Source organism: Synchiropus splendidus, chromosome 9 (genome assembly GCF_027744825.2).
Source record: "Synchiropus splendidus isolate RoL2022-P1 chromosome 9, RoL_Sspl_1.0, whole genome shotgun sequence".
NCBI lineage: Eukaryota > Metazoa > Chordata > Actinopteri > Syngnathiformes > Callionymidae > Synchiropus > Synchiropus splendidus.
In genome coordinates this window covers 21,245,826-21,258,316 of record NC_071342.1, presented here as the reverse complement: position 1 = coordinate 21,258,316, position 12,491 = coordinate 21,245,826, and the positions used below count along the sequence as shown (strand labels likewise).

Genomic DNA, 12,491 nt, shown 5'->3' with positions numbered 1-12,491 from the left:
GCCCATAGTTGGGCCGCCAGCGCATCCTAGAGGGCCTGCAAGAAGGTTTTTGGTTTTACACCTTTGGGCCGTGAGACGCTCAGTTGTAATACATGAGCCACGTATGGTGGCAGTAGTGAGTCACTGAATTAAATTGACAGCTGCAAATCTGTGATAGTTACCAACTATGGAGAAGTTCTTGAAAATAAAAAATGAAAGAAAGTGATGTCATTCCCCAACAGCAAAAACTGTTCACCTGTTCGAGCATTTTTTACAATTTTATGGTGATACTTTCATTTACACTTTACTTGTCTTCTTTAGAATTTATTGATGAAAAAGAATATATTTTAAAATATTGTATTCATGACTTACAGCTTTTCCAATTCCAAACAGTTTGCATCAAGAGTATTTTTTTCTTCTTTTTTCCTTTAGTAAATTTGAAGATGAAGATGACTTGGCTCTTCTGCTGGTTGGACTTTTCCATGACAAATACCTTTGTGCTGATCACATGGTTTCATGTCATTTCACAAGGTTTTGGTTTGGTTACATGTCTGGTTATTGAACACAAATGAAATAAGTCATTCTCAAATCAGTCACCACAGTCATGGATCACTTCTGTTCCTTGAATGGACAGGGTGTGCCCGCAGATCAAAAAGGTAAAGAACCCCTCACCTCCTGCCTGGAATCCTACACAGAAAGGAAAACACTGGAACACCAATGTATGAACACGCAACCCTGAAGGCTGCGTTCGGCGTCAGCATGGGACGCAAACGTCCACTTTCCCAACGTCAATATATTATGACATGCCATGAGAGTGAGAGTGCGCTGCTTATACTTTAGCTCAGTCGTCCAGGAGAGACTCGGAGCTCCTCCAAGAGGAGGTGGAAGTGTCTCCTGTCAGGGGGTTACCAGAATGCCTCCCTTGCAAGGGGTTCGATCATGGCAAACCCAGCACATGCTCAAGAAGGTTTGTCTCCCTCTTTCGGTGTTGCTACACATGAAGAACATGAATTTCCAGCTCCAGTCAAGTAGCAAACGTAAGTTGCATAGTGCTTACAATAAGATCTTTCCATCCAGTGAGGTTCTCATACCTGCGGTCACTCTTCTCCCTCGCTGCTCATCCCTGTGTTCCGAATTACCCACTGCTCTGTCACAGCCTTTTTTCCTCTGCCACCTTGCTGAACACCAAACCTCGGCCACTTGTTGCAGAGCGATCTTCTTCAGAAGAAATGATTATCAAGTTTGTTATTTTGGCTCACTTTAACAGGCATATGTCTGAGTGTACCGGGTCTGGTGACTTGTGAATGACTCAGCTCTGCTCAGGCCTCCTGGCAACTGAAGACACACTCACTCAAGTCTTCATGGTATTACCTGATGCGTCCGAGAGTCTCTCTTCAGACCTAGTTATACCTGTCCTAACAACAAATTTGAGAAAGGCCAGGAGGAATGAAGTGAATTTAATATAAAATTTCTCTGCTGCAGTACTAGCGCTGCAGGAGTTCAGAGTCGCTCCCTATGGTCCACTTAGAGAGCAGATCCTGACACGTACGTGAATCACAACTTCCTGCTGCAGTGAAGTTACACACATCTTAAATCAAACTCCTCCAAATGTCGGCAGTGTTTGTGGATGGAGCAGGATGAAGATGAAGCTCGTGGAGTTTGTTTCTGGCTCTTTCATTCAAAACCGAACAGCGATCGATAGAAATCCATGTGGAGCAGATGCACCGTGCAACACTCCTCAGGAATCTCTACTGAAATACAAGAGAAGTGAACACATGAACTCATGGTGGCCACATTGCTATACAGGCCATGGAGTCGGTTATCATGTCACAGTGGACTCATGACTCACTCTCATGTGAAACTTGACTCTTCAAACTGATATTTTTGTCTTGAAACTCAATTGTTATGACCACATCAGCCATAAAACATTCATTACGACACAACTACTGTTCAGCACATGCGTATCACTCGTCTTGGGTGGTCATTTCACGACAGCAACTCTCCTGATGAAGAGGATCAGAGAAGGAGAGGGAACCACCACCCTGTTAGAACTACACTGAGGCAAATGTACACGCCATAATCTGAGTTAAAGTAAGGAGCTCACCGACAACGGAAACAGGATAACTTAAATAAGAGTTAAAAAAAATATAGTCACAGAGTTTTTAAAAACATATATATCTAAGAGGATCGGCTTCAAAGAACAGGAGAAACTGACCGTAACATAAAGGACAGGACACAGACTCAAGAGGAAGTCAAACGCACCAACAGCTAAGCAAACAGGTTTCAAGATCGGAGTCACAGAGACAGACTATTAGAATAACCAGCACTTAAACTTGACCAGTACTCTTCACTTTGAAGTTGGACACTCTGTGATCCATGACCTTGCTAATCAGTTCAAAAAGAAACAAACAAAAATAAAGGATCTGAAGAGTCAGATCACTTACTAAGCAATTTGGTAAGTCAGACTCGATGTCTGCAACTTGGTATGAAGGAATCAACTCACTCCACATTCCTCAAGTGAACCATTTGCTTTTGAATAATTTCAAGCCAGAGTCAGACTTACTTCCCACTAAGACTCAGGTCACTCTACTATTCGATGAAAACACCTACTTTCCGACACCAGAGGACTCATGTAGAACAGTTGGACTCAGCAAAACAGTCTTTTCCAACCAGATTTGCTCATGAACAAATCTAGCTACAAGCGAGTCTCTATTCAGAACATGACCTACTGACACAATAAACCTCCAACATTTCTCAGATTTCATGTGTCTTCGCGGTACCCATGAAGATCATCTGTCAAAAAAAACTGTCAAACAGGAGCAGGAGTCACCTTCATCTTGACTCTTTTTAGTCAACAATGTCTGAACTCGGTGCCTCAAGCGTTTCTTCATCCCAGTTCTGCGGTTCAACCTCCAACAGACCCAGTTTCTGTTCGCCCTCAGCGAGGCCAGTCACAGCCATCTGCTGCACGCTAGTCATGCTCGGCTAAAAATGCAGAAAACAAGAGTCTTAAACAAAAGCCAGCCCTCCCTAAATATGGTTTCCTCCACGATGATGGATGCCGCGGGCACGATAACAGGATTTGGATAATGACATTTACTGTTCTGGGTCACACAACGCGACAAAACAAGAGTGACAGCAGTGATTCATTTTGCTGTTTTATGATCCGGCGTGGTGTCCTTCAGCCCGTGTCTCTGACTCACTCAATATTTGATACGGCTTCATTCACATGCAGCGCAGCGTTCAGCAGCACCTCCTGTAACTGTCTTATGCGCCTCAGTGCGACCGTCACTTCAGCTCCAGATGTTCAGCCAGCCAATGACACACTCAGTGTTGAGAGGGAGCAGAGCTGGAGCCCATCATTCCACTTGAATCTACACTTCAGCACATGACAACAGGACTGACACCGTCATCATGAATCTCATGGACTCAATCTCAGCTGAGCATTAACCCGTGAGTCACAGCTGTTCTACAGACCCATCGAGAGTCTTCAGCAGTAAACTAGGTTTGGTTTACTTCAGGTTTACAGATTTACTTCAGGTTTTAGTGCCACTGTGGACTTTATGGAAATACCACAACCCCACAGCATTGTGATTCTTGGGGGTTTGATCAACATAAAGCTCTTGTTTTAGCATTTTGATCATTTTCTCTTGTCACAAGTTGCTCTTTCTGATGTTCATTTATATGTTTTTATTTATTTATTTTCTACAATGGGCCACATTTTGAAGTATTTTCACTCACCTTGTTTTCAGTGCCTTTTAGCCTTTTTTAAATTTTAATTATTTAATAATTTTTTGTCTTGTTTTTCAATTCTGTCCATTGTCTAATTTTACGGTCCACTTTGTGCATTGATTTGTTTTTCAAATCATTGTTAAAATTAATGATTCAGAATTATGAATTAGCATATTTATTGTATTTTACTTCTTTATTTTACAGTTTATATATATATATATATATATATATATATATATATATATATATATATATATATATATATATATATATATATATATATATATATATACTTCTTTATTTTACAGTTTTTATATATAACCACATTTATTTTTTTTACCTCCTACCTACTGCTTCTTCTTGTCTGTATTTTATTATATTTATTTATTGTTTATTTATTTTTAGTCTAATGGCACACAGTTTGGAGCAATCTACAATCGACCATGGCAGCTACCGGGTCCCAGGCCCAGATGATGAGTCCAGCAAATCCACACAAAAACATGACAAAAATACCAATGAACAAAACAAAAAAGCTCAGAAAGAGCAGGAGCTGCCCATCCTGCAGGCACTTTCGTAGTATTGCATTAAATTCTTTCTGATTTTAACTGGTTCCTGTCCATTTTATACAGTTTGTTGTCTCCGTTTTGGGTTGCTTTTGTGAGATCAAAGCTTGGCAACAATTGTGTTTTATTTATCTTGCAATTGATGGTCCATTTATTTATGGTGCTTACTATTTTGATGGGACGATATGTGACAGCCTTGAGTTACTACCCATAAGTGAACCGGAATCTGTGGAGCTCTTTACATCTGAAGACCACAGATCTTTTACTTGTGCAGTGACTTCGCCAAAACATTTCCATAATTCATGTATGAAACTCAATGTGGCGAGAAAAAAATAATTTTAAAAAATGGCTTCAGTTATCTATTTCAGTCAACTGAACTCCTGAAACTTTAAATAATGATAAATCTCACGCGCAGCATCAGGAGATCAGAGCGTTGTCGTCAGAGTCCACCTGAAAGCAGAGCCAGTCCTCCTCAATAACCTGAACCTGTCAGTCATGCCATTTGAAGAACCTGAAAAAACGCAGTCAAGCAAGCAAAGCTGGCGATGAAAAAGAAGCAGTGTGTTGCCGTCTCCTGTTGAGAAATGCACGTCTCTCGCGCTCGGCAGCTATTGAGTATCGATTGCATCATGATTCTATTTTTAGAGCCTCTTTATTAATTGTGCAGAAAAAGGCTGCGGTGAAATATCACGCTGCCAGTCGCCCGGCCTTATCAGGAATCCCCAGGAGCCGGTCAGCGCCGCGCAATGACGACTTTTTAAAAGGGACTTATTCATATATTCATGGAGCGCATTAGCAATTCAATGGCGCTGAGCGGTTCCGTGTGGAAAGTTACAGTTTGGAGGTGAGAGGTGTGAGAATGGAGACGCTAACCTGATGCGTTCAGCCCCGTCTGTTTCCGTCCACCAAAGTGCGTTAATGGACTCGCCGACGTTATCTAGCGGGCGATAATGGCCAATTACGCCGTCGGCCAACTTTTCATTGTTTGGGTCTCATTAACAAACACCTGCTGTTTCAACGCTTTTCATTCAGAAAGGTCACTCAGCAAGAACGGAGCCGACGAGCGCCAGGTGCCAAAAGGCTGTCACTGGGAGTGAAGGGATCGGACATGAGTGTGGAGACCAAGTTAGGGAGGGCAGATGGTTGGGACATGAGGAGAGCAGAGACAGTTTTGGACCGAGAACGTAGGAGTTGAAGAGGAGGAAGACAGCCATTGAAGATGGACCATCTGAGGACCATCTAGACAGCAGCTAGAAGCTTATCTGAGTTCATCATAAGACGTGTCAGGCCTCCTAACTAGTGCCATTTCTACTTATTCTTTATAGAAAATAACATCAAGAATAAGTCATTTGAAACACCCACATTATGTAAGACACAAATGTATCTTTATTTTACCGTCCTGTAACCGACAAAGTGCACTCCATTTGGCTATTGATGCATAAGTTTATATCAAAATGTTGAATATTTTGAGGTAAATAAACATCTTCGATTTGATATGAAGTATATGTCAATATTATCACTATGTGGAGGAGGACTACACCTCAGACTTGAGCTATAATGTCATGAAACTGACAGTTTCTGGCTATTGCCTGTCGTGCGGTGTTAAGATGAAGCTTCATGGACTCTGACTTGAGTGATGTCATGCTGTCTGTGATGTCACAGTGTCTTCAAAATAGACAATGCAAGTGTTGCAGGGTGGTGTGTCAAACTGCAGGACGGGCGTAAATCATGATTTTTATATCAGAAAATTAAAAAATAAATAAGTTAGAAAACATAGTAGTATAAAGGGGGAGGCCCCGGGGCAGACCCAGGACACAGCAGAGGGATTGGTGGAGAAGTGGGGAAGCTCCCAGAGAAGTGGGAGGAGGTGTCTGCTGAAGGAATTCCAGGCCTCTTTACTTTGGCTGCTGGCAGATTATGAAAAAAACAACACATTTAAAACCGTGTATTAAAATAAGTCCCTCCATCTTGAAGAAATGTCATTTACAAGGTCAATTTTTCTAAAATCAAGTGGGATGAGATATTTTGACTAAAAATAAGACAAAAAAACTTGAGTTTTTGCAGTGCATCCTGACCTCAGAGGAGTTAAAGAAAATGGGTGGCGGTGTAATAAAATCTTCTTTCTTTTATCACTTTCATCAGAGCTGTTCCAACCTCGACTGACTTTTTCTCAGTGAACAGTGAAATCATCTCAGCCGCTGACGTGGATGAATTCAGCTGCCGATGCCGTTCAACGGCGTAAATGAACAAACACGCTGTGTGCCATTCATGGGTCGCTCACTTTTGTTTACGCTTCCAAGCCCTAAAATTTGTGCCTGGAAGCGGTTGGGATGACAGCGCTGGCTCCGGGTGGGAAGCTGTCACCACTCTGGCTGTAATCTCTGACCACCAGCTGCACACGGCACCTGTTTATCTCCCCTGAAGAGAGCGCTTTAGACACACACACACAGAGGGGCGCGGGAGAAGAAAGCGCATCGATTGCTCTCTGGGCTGTGTGAGAAGCTTGATGTCATTAAAAGCAGGAGGATTCAAAGGCGGAAAACGGGGCGCGTCCACAGATGAGAGCACCTGTCAGTCTCATCGCCGTCCTCAAACACGTCCTACTTTGCATCACAACAAATCCTGTTACTCATCCTTAATGGCTTCGGGCCCTGGAGCATGAAACTAACTTTGTTTTTCTGCCGCACAATCATTATTTAATCAGCACCGCGAAAAGACCGCGTCACTTATAACCCAGAAGACAGTTTCTCTCCGTCGAGCCTCTGAACACCGCTGTTAACAGTGTAGCAGAGCATCTGAACACAAATACAGATTCATGTTTTGTCCCTCTACTCATGCTGTTTTTGGGTCAGTTCGCACCCCCGTGGCAAATGGTGTCATGAGTGGGATGAGCCAAGCAGCAAGGAGCTTTTGTTTGTTCTGCCAGGGCCTGGTGACTGATCCCCCAGCTTTCACCCCTTGGAAATGAATGAACCTAATGAAAATGACGTCTCCTTTCAACAAGATTTGGTTGCGATTTATCGGGAGTCAGTCCGTTTCAAATTCAACGCCATTTCAGATCGTACAAGGCTGAGCTCTGGGCTCCTTCTTGTTTGACAGTTGACAGATAGACAAGACGCCCCTTGGACGATGATGTTTGCAGATGACATTGTGATCTGTGGTGAGAGCAGGGAGCAAGTGGAAGATTAGCCAGAGAGGTGGAGGTTTGCCTTAGAAAGGAGAGGAATGAAGGTTAGTCGCAGTAAGACGGAATAGATGTGTGTGAATGAGAGGGAGCCAAGTGGACAGGTGAAGAGATAAAGAAGGTGGAGGATTTGAAGGACTGAGGCTCAACTGTCCAGGGCGATGGAGAGTGTGAGAAAGAGGCGAAGAAGCGGGTGATGGCAGGATGGAATCATTGGAGAAAAGTGTCAGGTGTGATGTGTGACAAAGGATGTCGGCAAAAGTGCCGGCAAGGATGAAAGTGTCCAAAATAGTAGTGAGGCCAGCAATGTTGTATGGTTTGGAAACAGTGGCACTGAGGAAAAAACAGGAGGTAGAGCTGGAGGTGAAGATGCTGAGCTTCTCTCTGGGAGTGAGCAGGATGATGATAGGATCAGAGGGACGGCACATGTGCTCAGGTGTTTAGGAGACCAAGTCAGAGAGGCTGGATGGAGATGGTTTGGACATGTACAGAGGAGAGAGAGAGAGCCAGTCCATTGGTAGATGAAGATGTTGAGGTTGGAACTGCCAGGCAGAAGGTGGAGAGGAAGGTCAAAGAGGAGGTTGTATGTACATGTACATGTAAAGTCAACGTCGTAGTAACATTTGTTGCATTAAACAATCAAAATAAAAATCTGAACTCCAGCGAAGAGTCAGAGCCAATCAAAGCAAAGTTTTTACAATGACGAACGCATGAACAACGCAAACATTCTTTCTTTTCTTTTTTGCTCATAATATTCTTCCACAGTAGAGGACCGATCCACCATGTTAAATTTCCACAAATATAGTCCTGAACTCCTCCAACCTGGGAAGTACTTTTCACTCCGACGAGGAACCAAGGCTGGAGACGCAGAGGAGCAGATCCTCACTCTGAGTTGAAGAAATCCCTCATTATTTAATCAACTCTGCATTTAAATTTCATCGGATGTTGGCACACTTTCTCTGGCTGATGAATCTTTCATGCAGAAACATTTTTGTGTCAAGTCACTTTTTTGTGATGTTTTAAATTCTCCGAAAGACTGTGGGTCGGTGAGCAGAGCAAGGTAAGTATGGGAAGAAAGTGAAAGTGACCCTATTATAACTAGGGAACTAGATTTTAAAAAATTAATCTAGTTAACGAGAGAATTTGTGATTAATGGTACAAGAATATTTAATTTAATTTAACATTTTTCAACTTGAATGAATTTGGTATATTACTGAATGAGATGATGGACCCATACATACATTTAAACCACAAAATATTGTTTGTTTTGCATCAGTTTGACAACAGCACAATAAATCACCATGGTGGCTATATTCAAGTTTTTATATCACCTTATTTAAACTAAAGCTCTTTTAATGTCTTGAAAATATTTGTATAAGAATTTCAATGTTATAAGAATTTCAAGTCCATTCAGAGTGGTGGAAAGCCTCCCTGAACAAAAGCAAACAGATGCTTTTGTTTGCTTTTGTTGAGGGATGATTCCTCCATGTTTGTTGTTGTTGTTCTCATCCTAGCTGCCACATGTGTTGTGCATCCGTGGGATCAATGGAGCAGGAACTCCTGCACTGACAAAGGTTCCCTGTTGTCTGGAGAGCAAAATGTTCAATTAAATATTTTTTTTTGTTGTATCTAATTAATCGTAATAATGTTGTAATTACTTAATCATAATGAACTTGTTAAAGTCCCACTACTAATTTTAACATGTCCTTTGTCGTGATTTTGGGAGCTTTGTCTGTGAGTATGTTTTAAGAGAATGTTATTCTGCTGTTTTTCTGTTTTTCGAGACATTTTGTTGGTGTTAACAGCATGTAATAACCAAATATTAAATTCAATAGGACCAGGATGGATGCGGCCATCTGCAGGTTAAGCACTAATGAAACTACAGTGTCGCAGTCTTCCCTGGACATTTTCGACTTCCCTCCAAAGCACTGCCAACTCAAGAGTGCTCACGTTAATTTAGTGAGCCAGAAATGGGACAATCTGGCAGCATATCAGCTCTTAAAACGCGATTCTTGACCTCCGTGATCAGCCATCTCAGATGTACATCCTCGACCGCAGCTGCGTGAGCCGTCATTATTTTTGCATACAGCGCCATCAGATCGCTCGACAGAAACGGCGGGGGATGAGATTCACAAATTGTCAGGTGCCAGTGCTCCCTGCAGGGGAGGGAACGGTTAACCGAGGGACACCGTCTTGTTTCACAGAGTCAGGTAAAAAAACCTTCCATCAGTGGAGGGAACGCGAGCCGCCAGCTGCCCCGCCGCGGAGAACAACTCGCCGCCGTTAACAAGACGGCTCTGTCGGGGCGTCAGTCATGCTAATGGCTGGTTTTATCCATCACCACGACGCTGTATTGTGCTTTCACACCAGAGTGTGGCAGATTTATCTATCAAGATGATGGGGAGCATGATATGAGCCGGGCTGTTCCGCCACATTGATGAATATTTATCAGGTTTTTATTGAAAGAAGCAACTGCACATCAAACACCTTGAGTCAAGCACCTCAGTAAGCCTCTCATCTGTTATTGACGTACAGCAGAAATGGGCCATTAAATGTCCTAAGGCACCAGGTTATCTATTGTGACCGTTGAGAGGAGCCGACAAACCCAAAGAAAGGAGCGGAAGAGAAAATCTTTCCCACCAATTTCTGGTGTTTTATTTACTTTAAACCATATTCCATTTAAAGATAATCTCTGTGTTTCATACATTTCAAAATCTACTTTCAATTCTGATGTATTTTAAGAAAGAAGAAATAGTCGGAAAAGACGAACGATTAAGAAAAATAATCGAATGAGAAGTTATGTTTCAGTTGGATCATAATGAACAAAAAAAACAATGCACAAGACAAAAATGTCAGAGACAATATGAGTTTTATAGTTCTACTCTGACATCGGGAGGGCCACATAAATACAGTCAAAGAGCCACATTTGGCCCCCAAGCCACACTTTGCCCCAGTTCTGATGTACAACATGGTTCTTCTGAGTCACAGCTCTGACAATCTGAGCAAGATGTATGGACTACATCAGCCAGCTGATGTTCTTTTCTCGCTCTGAATAAATGCTGGTTTGTTGGTTTTAAATGAGCAATGTTTTTTTTCTGGGACGCACAGGGTCTTCAATGCAGAGGTCTCTGGACCTCATTACTCCTATTCAGATCAGCACTACCAGTCTACAGAACTGGTTACAAATACATGACACTAGTGGGATGAGGACTACTTCCTCAACATCTGAGCCCATGGTTCTCAGCAAAGGATGGACTGTCCTATCTAGGTTGGCAATTCATCCTCAGGTGGGAGAGTTCAAGGATCCTGAGTCTTGTTCATGTGTGAAGGATGGAGATGCACAGGTGGATCGAAGCCGCACCTTCAGTCATGAAGACTCGGTTTCAACCTGCTACAATGCTCTTCACTAACTGGTGGAGTTCTGTGTTCATCCAGGAGAGACTCAAAATGGAACCTCCAAAGAAGGACAGTTAAGATGGCTTGGGCATCATTTCCTGGACACCTCCCCAGTGCTGTGTTCCACTTGGAGGAGGCCCCGGGGCAGACGCAGGACATAATAGAGAGATAATGGGCCAGAAAGAGGTTTTCAGCAGACCTTACGAAACTGGACTTTTTGCTTTCTTCCAGGCAACTTTTTGTTTTTATGTCATGCCATTCAGTTACATACAAAGTGTGTCGTTGCACGACACAACAGATCCAAAACCGCTAGCTTCATTCCAGGACGGGCCTCATGAATGACCATGAAAACGCTATTTATTGAAGCGACTGGGAACGATTTCTGAGTGAGAGTGTTGGAGCGTGTTGAAACAACCAGTGACGTTATTGTTGACGGCAGTAGATCAGTGCACCCTTCATCATTTGGGAATGTGTGCGTCCCATTTCATCTGGTGAAGCAGCCTGACTGTGCTCTGCTGCTCAGGCTGAAGCCATTAGATTATTAACCAGCGCCACAAACCACAATCACTTAATAGCTTCATTGTTTCAGGCTTTTTTTTACACGCAAATACACGACGCAATCAGGTTTGTGGTTGGCTGATTGTGATAACGCAAACACAAACTGGTCAACAATTGTCGTACTTTTTTTGTCAGACAGTCAAGTGACTGAGAAGAAGAAGTCAAACATCAGCAGTAGAACATGTTGGACAGTCGTTTCCTGGACTCCCAGCAAAAGTGACAGCAGTTGTGTGGCAGCTTGTCACGGCACTGACTCACAGCAGAAGCGGTTTTGTGTGCAGAAGCAGGGGGCGCCGCATGTCATCAGTCAATATTGATGACGTATTTAAAGAAACCAAACGAAGTGACGCAACACTCTCTCCACAGGTGGGGAGGGATTGGCGCTGCCGCCTATTGTTTCAATTGTGAGTCAGTGTTTCTCAATAGTGTTATATTTTGAAATTTGGCTTTACTTTTAGTCATGGATTTCTTGTATGAAGGATCAACTTGACTCAAATGAGTCTTCAGTATGTTTGCGTTCACTCACAAAAAACAAGTACAAACATGTAAAGGCGACCATATCTCCATGGTTCATATTTGTCGTTGAGGCTCGATTTGCCCGGACCATTTCCCAACACACTCATCACAGCAAGTCCTCTCACTTCCTTCAGTCACACCTAATTCATCATGAACATCATTGGTTGTCCTCCTCTTCTTCATCTCCAACACTGTTGGTCCACCACTGTCCCTCCTCTCCACGTGTTCAAACTGTGTGACCTCTAACTTCGTCTCCAAACTTCTCCACAGGTCCATCTGATAAACTCATTTCTGATTTAATCCTTTCCAGTCACTTCCAATGGCAACCTCTGAGTCTTCGCTGTGGCTATGTTCATCCCCAGAGGACACTTGAGGGTTGTAACGTTCATGTGTCCACGTATGAGTCCATATTCATCAGGCAACTCTATCACCGTCCAGCCGTCCTCTCTGCAAAGGTATTAAATAAATTTTGTCATGAACTTGTCATGAAGACGTGGATTTACCAACTTACTAACCCACCTAAACCAACTCACCAAATGCCAGAAGTAGGTTTCCAAGAACCA

General features: G+C 42.8%; 1 protein-coding gene across 1 annotated transcript in view; it reads right to left on the bottom strand.

Annotated features, from left to right (window-relative positions):
- The window catches only part of LOC128764507 (serine/threonine-protein kinase 32C-like), an 82,099-nt gene that overhangs the window by 22,353 nt on the left and 47,255 nt on the right, over positions 1-12,491 (bottom strand). The window lies entirely within an intron of this gene.